At 39.6% G+C, this 16,557-nt stretch overlaps 1 protein-coding gene and 1 pseudogene across 3 annotated transcripts in view; one reads left to right on the top strand and one right to left on the bottom strand.

Moving 5' to 3' along the window:
* Positions 1–10,816, bottom strand: part of LOC309550521 (sorting nexin-1-like) — a 134,231-nt pseudogene extending 123,415 nt beyond the window's left edge. The window contains exons 1-3 of the transcript in view: positions 10,696–10,816; positions 2,663–2,725; positions 288–352 (exon numbers count right to left, since the gene is read on the bottom strand). The product of the transcript in view is annotated as a sorting nexin-1-like (transcript). The remainder of the gene's footprint in view (positions 1–287; positions 353–2,662; positions 2,726–10,695) is intronic.
* The window catches only part of LRRC1 (leucine rich repeat containing 1), a 682,152-nt gene that overhangs the window by 572,302 nt on the left and 93,293 nt on the right, over positions 1–16,557 (top strand). The window lies entirely within an intron of this gene.

The raw sequence follows: 16,557 nt of genomic DNA on the forward strand, positions 1-16,557 counted from the left end.
TTTTTGGGAAAACACGGTATGTAAGCTTGCTATATTCGAGCTAGTGACTAACAAATCTGCACTTACTGCAAATATTAAATCACCATAAATCCCTTAGAAACATATAATGCTTCTTCACAGCATGCAAAAAATAAACACTGCCTTTTATACTAAGAATCATTCAGAGAAACAAATAGCTGCTTGCGGCAGTTTTTTCAACTAGCTTTATGATCGTTCTTTAATTTTGATAAACACTCATCTAAAACATTCATGAAAAAATTCTCATTTATATCAGCACAATGCTGTACCAATATCTCTTGAGACATATGCTTTAAGCCCTTGATTTGACGAATAAAACACTCTTGTTCAACAACTATTGAAAAGAACAAATTCAAATAAATTAGGTTCCTTGGGAATTATAGTTCTAAATCAATCGAAACTAAATGTTTCAGAAATAGTTACCATAAAGTTACATTTCTTGAATCTCTCAAATATTAATCCAGAATAAAAATGCCTTTGTAAGAAACGTATTAATTTGTTTCTCAACAACGATGCGACAAGAATCAAATGTTGTCCTTAAGCAATAAAATGTATTCACATTTTACAGTGATGCACAGTGCTGTAAACTTTTCCAATAAGCAACTTTCATAAGAAGCCATTGTGTTAAAATCTTATATTACACACACACACACACACACATACACACACACATTGTGTCAGCTTTTCTGAAAAATATTTGATCTCAGAACTGACCAAACTTAACAGGAGACAAATCCCAAAAACTTGCACAATGGTGAGTTTCTGTGTGTTGAGGGGTCCTGTATACTCATATTTTAAAGAGGAAGTAAACTCAGTCAAAGAAAATGAGAAAAAAAAAAAACCTGTAAAGACAAAGGCATAATGAGCTAGTATGCATCGCATACTAGCTCATTATGAAATACTTACCTTAAAACGAAGCCCCCGCAGTGCCACCCACTCAGCGTCAGGACGGTCGACATGTTCGGCCGTCCTGCTTCCTGATTCGCTTCCTCCAGCCATCTGAATGGCTGGAGGCGCGATTACATCACTCCTGCGCATGCACGCTGGAGTTGCCGTTCATGGCACAGGGCTCTGAAGGAACGGCACTGGTGGCCGTTCCATCAGAGCGCATGGGCCGATGACGTCATCGGCTGCATGCACTGTGAATATCTCCTAAACAGTGCATGTTTAGGAGATATTTATAGTACCTATAAGTAAGCCTTAATATAGGCTTACCTATAGGTAAAAGTCTTTAAAGTGGGTTTACAACCACTTTAAGAGAGTTGACACAAATGAATGTAACTTTTCTTAAATTAAAGCAGTGTAAGCACCTCTTTTTAAGCTTTTAAGTTAATAAAAGTCTCTTCCAATCCCTGTAAAACAGGGCTGGAGTGTGAGAGGAAGACACAGTACAAGAAGCCAATTAGTTCAAATGCTGGCAAAAAGCATGCTGATAGATGGATAAAGCAGAGTGATAAATAGAGGAGCTCATCACTGCACTGCTTCTCCTTTTCCTATCCAGTCACTAGCCAGGGTAGATCCAGGATGACTTTGGCTCCTAGAAAGTGGGTTAAATGATGCTGACCATCAGACTGAGGACATATAATGGCATAAACTATGTACTGTGGGGGAAATCTTTGGATTGAAGCTCAATTTTATAGAAAATACTATTTTTATTTTTTCAGGCCCTTCAGGTCTGGTATGGATTTTAATGGGCCCCCACCAAAAAAAAAACAAAACAGAATGAGGTCCCCCAAAAATTCTACATCAGACCCTTCAGGTTTGGTTTGGATTTTTTGAGGTAAACCCCACACAAAAAGTAAAACAAAAACAATTTATGAGATCTCTCCAGAATTCCATACCAGAAACCTTATCTAAGCATACAGCTTGGCAGGTCAGGAAAGGTGGGGATGAGCATGCATTCACTCCCTTCCTGAACCATACCAGGCCACATTCCCTCAACATGGGGGGTTACTTTGCCAGGGGGAAAGCCCCTGACAAAGCACCTTGTCTCTTTGTTAATGAGAAAAACTCTTCCCCACAACCATGCCCCAGAGGTTGTGGGGGTTCTGTGGGCAGGGTGGGGTTATCAGTATTAGGTGGCTACCCTTTAGCAATAAAGAGGCACCCAGATACTGTCCCCCATATAAATGAATAAGGAGTACATAGTTCACCTACTCATTCACAAAATAAATGTAAAAAGAAATTAAAGTAATTAAAAACACAAACATAGCTTTTGACATATTGTTAATGAGGAAAAGTCCCACAATGTGCGTCCACATTAATCAAGATATCAGACGCCCACCGAAAGATAAAACCAATGACTAATCGTGACAACCCTCCTCACTAAGTGATAGCTTTCCATGTTGTCATTGGTAGTAGATAAGGAGATAGTGGTGATATGATGTCCCAAATATAGCCATATTTAGGCCATGATGTCACCCTTTAGCTCTGTCCCTTTGCCTACATGACTGGGGATTTCCAGACATGAAGGTGAATGAGCCCGGTGACCTTAGGGGTTGGTAAGAATGTGGCAGTGCAAGCACCTGTTGCTTGCCTACCAACTATTGACGACAAGAAGCTGTCACGTTCATCCATGCTGAACACCCTAAATATTCAGTGTTTGGGCAAATGTCAGAACAGTAAATGTTCAGCCTAAACTTACATTTGCACCAAACACTCAGCTCATCCCTAACAGCAGGTTTATCTAAAACAGATGATAGATATTCTGTGTAGACAAAAGTAAAAATTTTAAAGAAAAATTTGCTTGGGGATTATTTTTGAAAATGATCATATTATCATTATAGCATATTTTGTATATAGCTGCTTTAATAAAAGAAACCCCACAATTTGAGTTCACATTATTGTCTTGTCATGGTTGTGATTACAGTTTATGAAATAAATATATTCTAATATTCAGAACACTTCATTCTGAATGTCAATTTAGAAATTTTACTATAAATTAATGGATCAAAGACTGGTTTACACTCAGGTCTGCTCATAGTTGGGGAACTAGTAATCATAGATCATGCATTGAAAAAACCCCTGATGTTCTAAGGAATGTACAATCAGCTAACGATATGTCTGTTTTTAGGAACCGGCCCAATTATGGTAAAAAAATAGCACAAAAGATGCATCATTTATGACAATTTCAGATATCTGAACACACATTATCAGAGAAGCTACTTAATCAATGTCATTGTGTTACTTCCTTTAGCACATTTGTCAGGAATCCTAACAAGTCTTAATGGGTGTTTTGCTTTTATACATGAAAATTAGGGAGAGAAAGGAAGAGGTTTGCCTTCCAAGAACATTTGTGGTTTCAGGTGTTATATCGTTGTTTTACCAGGGCTATCCCTGTGTTTTTTCCTTCACTTTTTTATATGTACATCCTTTTTGGGCTTCATGTATTAACGTATGAGGGAAAAGCCTGCATTGATTGGATTTTACAAGTCATGATTCCAACTGACATTTTGCAGTGGACAGCACAACCCTTTGTCTTTTCCTCCAATTTCTCTACATAAAACTTCAAGTGGACTTCCAGGGTAATGCTAATGCTAACTATGTTTAAACCTGCTTTAATCCCCATCTAAATCCCCTTCTAACTACCCTGTGAAAGGTACTTATGCTTATGTATTCTGTGGGCGTTCCAGTTTGGTCACATGATATGTCCCCAGGGGCCGGTTTCAGGCGAAAGGAGAGACAGGGGAGAGCCGATAACGGCTGAAAATGCCTGGGTGGTGATGTCATCCTTAGGCTTGTTATGAGTAGAGATGTCCCGAACTGTTCGCCGGCGGACAGTTCCCGGCGAACATCGCTTGTTCGCGTCCACCTCTGCAGGCAAACATATGCGATGTTCGGTCCGCCCCCCTATACTTCATCATTGAGGCAAACTTTGACCCTGTACCTCACAGTCAGCAGACACATTCCAGCCAATCAGCATACCCTCCCTCCCACCTCCTATAAAAAAGCAAGGGCAGCATCCATCTTAGATCATTCTGAAGCAGTGTGTTAGTGAGAGCAGGGAGAGTGCTGCTGCTGTTAATAGCTAGGGACAGTTGTTCGTCAGTGTTCTCGGTCTTGTTAGTCAGTTCCACAGACCCACCACAGACTGTACTGTGTGCACACCACACTCATTTCGAGTGGCACAGGCACAGTACCTTGCAGTTTAAAAAATATTTTTTTTTCCTCTGTCATAATTGCAGTGAGTGTCAGGTGCACAGAGTGTACTGTGCCCACTGCAGTGCCCACCACTGATATATATACGGTGGCACAGCAGCTTGTTGCAAATTGAAAAAAATAATTATTTTTTATAATTGAAGTTGCCTGGCCTGCCAATGACTGTCAGGTCCACAGAGTGTACTGTGCCCACTGCAGTGCCCACCACTCATATATACGGTGGCACAGCAGCTTGCAAATTACAAATATATATATTTTTTTATAATTGCAGTTGCCTGGCCTGCCAGTGACTGTCAGGTCCACAGAGTGTACTGTGCCCACTGCAGTGCCCACCACTCATATATACGGTGGCACAGCAGCTTGCAAATTAAAAATATATATATTTTTTTATAATTGCAGTTGCCTGGCCTGCCAGTGACTGTCAGGTCCACAGAGTGTATATGAAGATAAATCTATGTGCTACCAAATGAAGAGAAGGGAACGGAAAAAAGAGGAGGTACCAATATAGAACAATGGAGCACCAGAAATCTGCAGCTAATTTTGTAGTGTCCCCACATACAACAAGATAAAATAAAGAGTAAAAATCAGCGCAGATATTCTAAAACCAGTGAACCATAGATATCTAAAAGTAGATCTTTAAAATGAATCAATAATTCAAAATCAATAGTATAAAATCAATACATCAACCTTCAGATAAAAATGACAAAGGTGCTTGAGTGCCAAAGTGAAAGTGCATAAATATGATAAAAAAGTGAGATCCTCAATATGCTGAATCAATAGCGCTTGAATAAGTATCCTGTGCAAAGTGAATGCTGTGAAAGAATCAATAATAAAGGGTACTGATCCAACATTCAGCAGAAGAAAGAAGAAAACAATATTATAAAGTGAAGTGCCCTATGAAGAGTGAACCCATCCAACTCTTCAATCAAATAAAGTGAATCAATAAAAAGTGACGAATGTGATCATCCTAAAGAAATAAAGTGCTAAAATGGAGGAAAATAAAAAAATATTTTAAGTGCCCTATGAAGGGTGAACCACTAAAACTCTTCAGTAGCAAAAAAATCTTAGTAGTGATAAATGTGAAATATATCTACAAATTAGATATATACACTAAATAGCAGTGTGAGGGTGAAGACTGTGAAAAAAAGTCCAAAGAAAATTGTCGCAATCAGTCTTAGATGAAAAAAATTGTAGTGAAAAAAAAACAGAGTGTACTGTGCCCACTGCAGTGCCCACCACTCATATATATACGGTGGCACAGCACCTTGCAAATTAAAAAAAATATATTTGGTCTGTCACTGTGAAGCGGGCGTAACCCTTACACTACCTGAATGATACAACATCATACCTGATCGTATACACACACTGGATGTTTTAAAGCACGTTATTCCAAACAATTTAGGAATGTTAGGTGATTTATGCCCTTTATAGATTAAAACCCGACTCTGCGTCAACTACGTAATTTTCCATGGGAGTTTTGCCATGGATCCCCCTCCGGCATGCCACAGTCCAGGTGTTAGTCCCCTTGAAACAACTTTTCCATCACTATTGTGGCCAGAAAGAGTCCCTGTGGATTTTAAAATTCGCCTGCCGAAGTCTATGGCGGTTCGCCCGGTTCACCGGTTTGCGAACATTCGCGGAGGTTCGCGTTCAGCGTTTACAAACGGCAAATTTTAGGTTCGCGACATCACTAGTTATGAGGTATCCATTGTTGGCTATCCCTCCTCTCCCCTGAAGCTACCGCTTGAAGCCGATCACATGACCGGGGTGTAGCATTCTTAGCATAGGTAAGTATAAGCATGTTCCTTTCACAGGGTACTTAGAAAAAGATTTAGAAGGGGGGTGGGTACAGGTTTAAGCATAGTTAGCAATAGCCTGGATTATCACTTTAAAGATTATTTATGATATATGCAAAGAAAAGGAATAAAGACAAAGAGTATATACACTATATTACCAAACGTATTGGGACACCTGCCTTTACACGCATCTGAATTTTAATGGCATCCGAGTCCTAGTCCGTAGGGTTCAATATTAAGTTGGCTCACCCTTTTCCTCTATAAGAGCTTCAACTCTTCTGGGAAGGCTGTCCACAAGGTTTAGGAGTGTGTCTATGGGAATGTTTGACCATTCTTCCAGAAGCGCATTTGTGAGGTCAGGCACTGATGTTGGACGAGAAGGCCTGGGTCGTAGTTTACACTCTTATTCATCCCAAAGGTATTCTATCGTGTTGAGGTCAACTTGGAACTTGGAACTTGACTTGCCTGCACAGAGTCCTGACCTGAATGATCAAATGTTACCAAAGACACACTCAACATTGATGCTTTAAAGCTGATTTCCATGTTTCCTGTCACTTTAAATAGTTTGCTTGTATCATGCTGGTCCAAATTAATTATTTCCTTCACTTAGTGCTGCAGTGTCCCTAAGCGCTGTATGTAATAAGCGTAGCTTCAACTATATACAGTGTACAGTGCTTACCCTAAATAGTTTGTTTGGACCAAACTATATTTCCTTCCCTAAGTGCTGCAGTGTCTCTAAGCACGGTATGTACGGCATGTAGCTTCAGCTACATACAGTACACAGTGCTAGGTTCTGGCTGTGAGACAGAGACTTCCCATCTCACACCTAGGACAAAACAGAGTGGGGCTGTGCGGCGCTTAGCCATTCATTGGCAGATTTGTATTCAGTGAATGAATACAAAGCTTCCTTTGACAGGCGAGTCGGAGGGGTGGGATGATGACGTCACACTCTCTGACTCGGCCAATCAGAGAAAGCTTTTTATTCATTCACAGAATACAATGCTGCCTATGAACGGCTGAGCGCTGCTCAGCCCGACTCTGTTTTGTCCTAGGTGTGAGACTGAAACTCTTTGTCTCACAGCCGGAACCCAGCACTGTGTACTGTATGTAGCTGAATCTATGTGGCTGTGTCTTTAAGAGATCCACTGTATCACTTGTGTGTCACTATAAAGCAACTCAAGGCTACATAGGAGCCTCCATAATGTAGTATTACTATGTACCATAAATTTATTAAAAGATAAAACGCTCACATTACATAAAAAGGCAATCGCATATAAGGATATTAATCACTCAGGATCTGACAGCTTACACACTGCAGCACTTCCGGTCTGCGGCCCTGACATCACCTAGACCAGCCCTACGTGTATCGTCACCTGATCACGTGACTTCATCAGAAGATGGGCTTAGTGACAGGCAATTATACTGGAAAAGTTACAGATGCAGTACAACATACACTTTTAAAAGTTACTTTTTTAACAAATTGCAGCCCGGGTACTGCTCCTGGCCAGGTTTTGTTTGTAAACTAGCCAGGCAATCTGTAATTTAATGGTGGTAGCACTAAGGCCGGCCATACAGTGAGTAACATTGTTTATTAGATTCTCCTATTAACACAGACAGTGCTGACAGGGGAATCCCTCCTGTTGGGCCATTGTCTTCTCCTGGCGGTGTGTGTGTGTGTGTGGGGGGGGGGGGTTAAAGGGGTGAAGCTGCCCCCTACCAGGAGAGGACAGTGATTATTGTCAGCGGCTATAGCTTCTGCTATCGATAATTGCCAGAGAATGTGACAGGCTGGTTGTACCCAAGTTTATTGATCGATCAACTTGGTACATTCAGCCTGCCAATTAATGGTTCGAATCTCGTCCAGTTCCTGTTGAAACGGCTGAGATTCAAACCGTGTATGGCCGGCCTAAGAGCACTAAATGACAGATTTCTGAGTGTTTCTATTTGTAAACAAGTCCATGGGGATCTTTGGTGTCTTCATTTACCAAATATGGACACTCTCATCACCATGATCCAATGACTGACAATGCTGCTACGTCACAGCCAATTGAAAAAGATAGATCACATCTGGCTTCTGTGTGTACACATGCCGGCGGGAACCTGTCATTTGCAATGGGAGCAGTGGTGTGTCAAACCACGCGTATCATAAGTGATGTGAATCTACATCTTTATTTTCATTTTTCAAAAAGGACTTTTTCATGGTGTGTTTGTTTGTATTTCCTTTTTTATTTTTTTGTGATTGGGTAAAGAGGGGTACTATGTACCCTTACTCATTGAAATTGGAGATGATGGATATCTTGGGGCCCCGTTGTTCTAAAGGGAGACCTTTATATTTTGTAAGTCCCTCCCAGACCCCCACATGACTTTTTGGGAACAGAATATAAAGGTGAGGCCCTTTCAACATGGAGTCAAAGTGCCTTGCACGAGCAGTGTTGAAGGCATAAAGCCCAGTATGGTTCAGGAGGGGGCGTTGTTCTGTCTCTAGGACAGAGAGCTAAACCTTCCTGCTTCATAAACTTCAGATACCATATTTCTTTGATCTCAAATTTATTAGAACAAGCCAGGTGAAACTGCAAATTGATAAAAATAAACATCAATCAGTACAATATTGCATACAACAAAGAAACAATGATCTATAATGGGTATGGGATAACAAGAACTCACTTTTTAAGCTCTCTCAGGGGTGATGGCGAGAGATTGAGAAAAACATGTCTTGCTGCCCTGCTGTATCTTCTCAAAATGGTGGCTGATTCACTTCCTGTAGAACTTCTACCCAGAATGCCCTGCTTACTATCAACTTTATTAAACACATTCTGAACTTGCAACATATGCAGAACAACTGAAACTATACCAAAAAAGGACAGTAGATGGTACCTGCACTCTGCACATAACTAACTTGTGTGAATCAAGAAAACCCAGCATGTTATATAAGCAACATAAACACAAGTATTCAAATTAGAAGTTTGGTGGACAGAACAGGCAGAATTAAAAGATTAGGAATAAGGGGCCCTCAATATCCAGTCTCTACTGCCACTAAATTACATGAAAGATATACTACAGTTTGTAAACAAGCCAGATGGGGATTCTGGGTGATATGCATCACGGACCAAATATGACCATGACCATATTTAGTTAATTACATCACCTAAAATCTAGTAGTGTTTCCACTGCTGATATTTGTTTATAAACAGCTGGAGGTTCAAATGTTTAAGCTTGCCAAATTTGCCCATTCCCTGAGCAATGAACAGGCTGGGCTGGTTATGGTAAGTACATTTCTAATTCTTCCTAATAATGTCATGAAAATCAGTGCTCACCTGCTGCAATCATTTTGTGTTCATATTCCTGGCACATATGACAGTTCGTGTCTTTGCATGAGTAACTCAATTACCAGAAATAACCGGATAAATTATTTGAGAAGAAGAAAATTCTTGGAAGCTTTTTAAAACACTAGTTCTCAAAAATGACAGAAATAGAAAAAAAGTTGAACATTTTAGTACCTAAAATATATATTTAAGTAGCCTATTAATTTTACATACGCATGGAGAGAAATGTTATCTTAATAACGTGAATGCATTCCAGTTGGTTCTGGAATGATCTGTGTATGGTTCTGCAAATCCTAATTTCAGTTACTCATCTAAATTCTATAGGACTAAAAGTAATACAAACTGACACACTGAATTCTGGAGCTTAGTGAACCATAACATATGGGAGAAAAATCACCAGAAGGAAAAGGCTTAGACGTGTTATTGAGATCCATTTCAGAAGTAATCCTGCTAGAAATGAGCTTAGCCTAAAATGCATTCAATTTTTAAAACACAAGTATGTAAATTAAAGGTCATTTATAGTGGTTTGTATATATTTTCCTTATGTTTGAGATTATAAGGTTAAACATTTTTTTTTAGCTTGGTAACTATAAAAATATTGCAGAAGAATATTTAAAATTTTCATTTTCCAGCCAGCAGGTAAAGCTTTAGTTTCCTTTTTACATGTTTAAAACTTAACTCCAAGCAAGTACAAAGGGCACACATTTTTTGCCCCATGTTCATGTCATTTTTCTGTGTTGCATTGAGATGCTTCAGATTATTATTGTTATTTAGTATGCTGACATCTAGTGGCTAATTGTGGCCACTGCAACTTCATCACTAATGTGATTTTGGTATCTTTCTCTGTCCACCCCTTCTGTTTAGTGTTTTGGATCAAAACCAGAACCATCCGAGATTATATCTGTCCCTGGTCTAATTCAATACGGTGTGTGCACACACGGAGGAAAAACCATACATCGACACACAGTCAGGTTTAGGATACTTCTGCTTTATTCATTCCTCTTTTTAAGCTTATAAAGCATCAAGATATACATTCAAGGAAATACTTGTATAGACCTGGCATAGATAAAAAGCAGCAAAGAACATATAAGCTCATGATTGGATGTATCTATGCTACTATGATTTTGACTATGACAACCACTATTTTGGGTGTTTCACGAATGTGGGAGTGGTTTGTTCTATTGCCTTTTCAATAAACTTCCTCAAGCAAGGGAGTACACAACAAACCACTAAAGTGAGCAGAACTAGGATGATCAACACAGTCACTCCTATCTATGCCAGGACTTTCTGCCACCCACTTATCCAGTTAAAGTATTGATCCCATGGGTCTGTGACCCCTGAATTTTTTTTTAGTTAGACTGATAGGTTCTCCAATTTCTTAAGAGCTAATGTGATCTTACCATTTGAACCGGTGTTGTCTGGGATATTGGTACAACAGGTACTGGTCTTATCTATCATGGTGCAGACCCCTCCTTTCTCTGCTAACATCATATCCAGAGCCATCCAGTTCTGGAAGGTCATTTGGGAAGTGGCTTCTAGTTGTTCAGCTATCCCTTGGAATGCATCTTTGGTGTAGTTAACAAACCTTTGTTGGTTATAATATACAGTATATAGTTTATCCAATCCACATTTTTATTAACAGTTATTATGGGGATTAGAGACTCAAAACCAGCCTTGACCTGGTCTTGGGCCTTGTATTCATCAGAGACCCCCCTTGGGACTCCAATAGCATCTATGTACACATGAGGATCAAAGCTTCCAGGGAGAACTTCCCGTTTCATCCTCTTACCCGGAGTCGGGTTGGTGTGTGTGTCATGAATACTTTCTGTCAGAATATGCAAAGGCATGATGGCCTTCGCAAGGGCACACTCTCCTCTCCAGTACACATCACCTAGGGATTGGCTTTGTACCATATTAGCTGAAAGGTGACTATAAGAGGCACAGTAACCTTTTGGAAAATTACCTAAGTTCCTACCTTTCCCTGCATAATGGACATGACGGGTGTAATTCCCAGGGTATATTGTGATAGTTTCTTTAGGTCTTGGGGCCCTGGTATTGATAGGATGTTCCACCTTCCATTTCTCACAAGCTGAGTAATTAGTAGAAGTGTTGGTGAAGAGGCTTAGGAAACACTCTTCAGCTTTTTCAGGTATGTTCAGCGGGACTGTACCTAAGTGCGGTCTGGCACTGCCACAGACATACCAGTTGGTCCTATTGTGCTTTTTAGCACTATATCCTATAAACTCTATCCAGAGGTTAATCTCCGGAAAACCCGTCTTGGCTGCCATTGTATCTTCAAAGGTAGGATCCGCTATTGCAATCATGTCTCCCAAAGTCTGTACATGAAGCTTTAACCACATAACGACCGCCCACCGCAGATATACTGCGGCAGGCAGCCGCTGCTGGGTGAAGTGATGTAGGGGTATGTCACTTTCTCAGCCGCCTGTGGGGGGCGAACGCGCACCGCCGGAGGCCCGCTCCCGACCCCGCTCGTTCACTGAGATCCCTGTGCGAGTGACCGGCGGCTCCGATGTTCGCCGGTCACTCGCGATCTCCCGCTGCAGAGGGAGAAAGGCAGACTGCTGATGTAAACACAGCCGTCTGTCATTCTCCCTGATGTAAGAACAGAGACTATGCAATCCTGCTATGTAGGATCGTATGTCTCTGTGATTACATCACAATCCACGCCCCTTGACAGTTAGAATCACGCTCCTAGGGACACACTTAACCACTTGATCACCAATAAAGTTAACCCCTTCCCTGCCAGTGTCATTTTGACAGTAATAGTGCATATTTATAGCACTGATTACTGTAGTAATGTCACTGGTATCCCCAAAAGTGTCAAAAATGTCAGTTAGGGTCCGATCTGTCTGCCGCAATGTCGCAGTCCCGCAAAAAAAAATCGCAGATCGCCGCCATTACTAGTAAAAAAAGAAAACAATAAAAATGACATAAATCTTTCACATAATTAGTAAACGCAATAACTTTTGCGCAAACCAATCAAAATACGCTTATTGTGATTTTTTTTACCAAACATAGGTAGCAGAAAACAAATTGGCCTAAAATGTTAAAAAATTTTGATTTTTACATTTTTTTTTTTGGATAATTTCATATAAAAAATTTGAAAAATATTGTTATTTATTCAAAATTGTCGCTCTTTTTTTGTTTATAGCGCAAAAAAACTAAAAATTGCATAGGTGATAAAATACCACGAAAAGAAAACTCTGTTTGTGGGAAAAAAACGACGTAAATTTTGTTTGGGTACAGCGTCGCACGACCGCGCAATTGTCCGTTAAAGTCACGCAGTGCCAAATCGCAAAATAGGGCCTGGACTTTGAGCAGCCAAATCTTCCGGGGCTTAAGTGGTTAAAGGATTAGATGGGAGCCGTCTTTTGACTGGCTGCCATTCATTGTTGTCATACATATCTTCTAATCAGAAAGACCCTCTATGACCCTTGTGACCTCCTCCAAACCACCATTCCAAAACATACCTACCCCTATCAGAGGGACTCAGGTCCCACATGTTTAGAACAAGTGTCATACTGGGCCCTGGCTTATGGAGAGTGAGACGGGTCAACAAGGGCTCTCCTCAGCTATCCTTACTATCATAGGCTGGTTGGGGTTGATATCCCCAGGGTGTCCCTGTGTTCCAAGCTGCTGCTCCCCAATAGTCACAATTTTTTCCCTATGACCCCTTGGTGACACAGATATACCCTTCTCCATGTCCTATCTAATACCATTCCCATCTGCTACTATGTTCAGGACATGGGAGTATCTTACATGCATGGAAGTCAAATGTGGCTACATGGGTCTCAGAGGAGTTATACCAGAAAGTGACCTTTCCATTTTTCTCAGTAATAGCTGCATGTTGTGCTTTGGTTGTACACAACAGGAAAAGGATATATAGGAACATGATCTGTCCTTGTTCACTTCCTCAGGTACAGGGACTTTCTTACAGTGGGAGGCGTGTATCCAGGTGTTCTTCCCGGCCACCTTCATTGATGTGGCAGTTATCAGGAGAACTTGGAAGGGACAATAATATCTGGGTTCAAGGGAGGTTTTTCATACAAAATTCTTTCTCAAGACCCAGTCACCGGGAACCAGCTTGTGTGTTCCTGTATCTAGTTTAGGATCTGGAATGGAAGAAAACACTTTTGCATGGATACGGGTTAATTCATGAGATAAGGCAGTCACATAATCAGTCAATACATAAGATTAAAGTTGTAACTGTTGTGGAAAGTAACACCCTAGTCTAGGGGCCGAGCCAAACGGTATCTCATAAGGTAATAGACCATGGTTTCCTGTGGGAGTATACTTAACACTATACAAAGCAATAGGTAGACTGTCTGGCCAGATCATCCCTGTTTCCTGGGACATTTTTAACATCCTAGACTTTATTGTACCATTCAATCTCTCTACCTTCCCACTGCTCTGTGGATGGTATGGGGTGTGTAAGGCTAGGGTAACCCCTAAAGCTGTCCATATCTCTTTGGTTACTGAGGCTATGAAAGCCGGCCCTTGATCACTGTCTATAACCTCTGGGATGCCATATCTGCACACTACTTCCACTAGAAGCTTTTTAGCTGTGGTGTTTGCCGTCATATTGGCGACAGGGAAAGCTTCTGGCCAGGGAGAGTACATATCTATGATTACCAAAGCGTACTCGTGTCGGCCACTCTTTGGCATCTGAATGTGGTCAATCTGTATTCTCTGTGTGTAAAGTAACCTTGATATAGGATTACCTATAGCGCTTGCTCAATTATAAAGTGCAAATATATAATATAAATCATGAACAATCCTATAATATTTCAGAAAAAATATTAAAGTGCCTAATGTTGTGCAAAAAAACAAGTGAGCAAATATAAGTGATACACAAAAGAACAAGATTGCTTATTCAATAGATAACACACTAAAAATAATGATATAAATTATATAAAAAATATATATAAAAATATTATAAAAATATGTAAAACGGAAAATTCAAGTTCATACGTAGTGCATGAGATATATGAATAATCTCATAAATATTCCATACAGTTCATGTGCAAATGTGACTTCTTGTGAAAAAAGTTCAAATATATTAAATGAATGCAGTGCAAGGTGCAGGTGCTCAGTGCCAGGCTTTCCAATCAATCACTGGTGTCACTTTTTACTTTCCACCAGGGGTAGTAGTAAAATTGCTCACTCACCAGACCAAGTGAGTCTTATATGCCTTATGACATTAAGACCACATAAGCTTAAGTGACCCCCAGAGCTGGGATGGGTTCCCTCCGAGTGGATGCCTCCTCTTTGTTCCAATGGTGTCACTCCTCCGCTGCTCTCCTCCGGCCGGATATGTATATAAAGGAAAGCTCCAGATAGTGCAGTAACGTTTAAACAGGTATTTTATTGCACAAAAAAATTCAAAGAAACAGTTTACACAGTCCAGGAACGAGACAAGTAAATAGTAAAAAAAAACGCCGTCACATAGAAGAGCTGTGGAGTGGAGAGCGGTACTACCGGTTTGCGTTCCACCCAGCTCATGTGACGTCACGACGTGCGTTCCATCTAACGCGTTTCGTCATTGGCTGACGTCTTCAGAGGTGGAGTCATACGTATCACGGATTGCTTATGTACTGGAGTCACCGCTCTTCACTCCGTCCAGATGCTGCAGCTGGAAGTCGGTACACGAGCGTATCCCCGCAATGTTATTAAACACAGCAGGAGCTCCCACTTCCGCCGTACTTTGCAAAATCTTTAAAAAAGTTTTTCCCAGAATTCCATCCTATCTATATATATATATATACATATATATATATATATATATATATATATATATATATATATATATATATATATATATATATATATATATATATATATATATGTGCTGGCCTTTGTACCTCATCCATATGTTATCTTGGTAATAGTAATAAAAAAATATAACATTGGCTATATTTGGCCAAATACATTAATTAATTGAATCGGATAAAAACTAGTGAATAAAACACGAATTAATAAAACAAAAGTTATTTATGAATTGGACATAGTAAACTAATTTTAGTTAAAAGACCAGGGGATAAAACTATCAATACTGGACTTATTATATTAAAACGTCATATAATCAATAATCTACACATAAAAAATATTTTATATATATATATATATATATATACAATATTCTTAAAATTTTGTACTGTGAACAGATAATTGTGATTATTGGTGATTTTAGAATACTATTTTTACCAGTCATAATTTATTTATTATTTCATAGTTTAACTTAGGAAAATTCCAAAGCCTCAAGAACTCCCCACAATCCAACCAAAGGAACACAAAACACACATGCGCCCTTTTGTGTTCCTTTGGTTGGATTGTGGGGAGTTCTTGAGGTTTTGGAATTTTCCTAAGTTAAACTATGAAATAATAAATAAATTATGACTGGTAAAAATAGTATTCTAAAATCACCAATAATCACAATTATCTGTCCACAGTATAAAATTTTAAGAATATTGTATATATATATATATAAAATATTTTTTATGTGTAGATTATTGATTAATTGACGTTTTAATATAACAAGTCCAGTATTGATAGTTTTATCCCCTGGTCTTTTAACTAAAATGAATTTACTATGTCCAATTCATATATAATTTTTGTTTTATTAATTCGTGTTTTATTCACTAGTTTTTATCCGATTCAATTAATGTATTTGGCCAAATATAGTCAATGTTATATTTTTTTATTACTATTACCAAGATAACATATGGATGAGGTACAAAGGCCAGCACACATATATATAGATAGGATGGAATTCTAGAAAACATTTTTTTTAAAAGATTTTGCAAAGTACGGCGGAAGTGGGAGCACCTGCTGTGTTTAATAACATTGCGGGGACATGCTCGTGTACCGACTTCCAGCTGCAGCATCTGGGCGGAGTGAAGAGCGGTGACTCCAGTACATAAGCGCAGCGGAGGTGTGACACCATTGGAACAAAGAGGAGGCATCCACTCGGAGGGAACCCATCCCGGCTCTGGGGGTCACTTAAGCTTATGTGGTCTTAATGCCATAAGGCATATAAGACTCACTTGGTCTGGTGAGTGAGCAATTTTACTACTAGCCACGGTGGAAAGTAAAAAGTGACACCAGTAATTGATTGGAAAGCCTGGCACTGAGCACCTGCACCTTGCACTGCATTAATTTAATATATTTGAACTTTTTTCACAAGAAGTCACATTTGCACATGAACTGTATGGAATATTTATGAGATTATTCATATATCTCAT

Source organism: Pelophylax lessonae (genome assembly GCF_965119305.1).
Source record: "Pelophylax lessonae genome assembly, chromosome: 3".
In the NCBI taxonomy this organism is placed as follows: domain Eukaryota; kingdom Metazoa; phylum Chordata; class Amphibia; order Anura; family Ranidae; genus Pelophylax; species Pelophylax lessonae.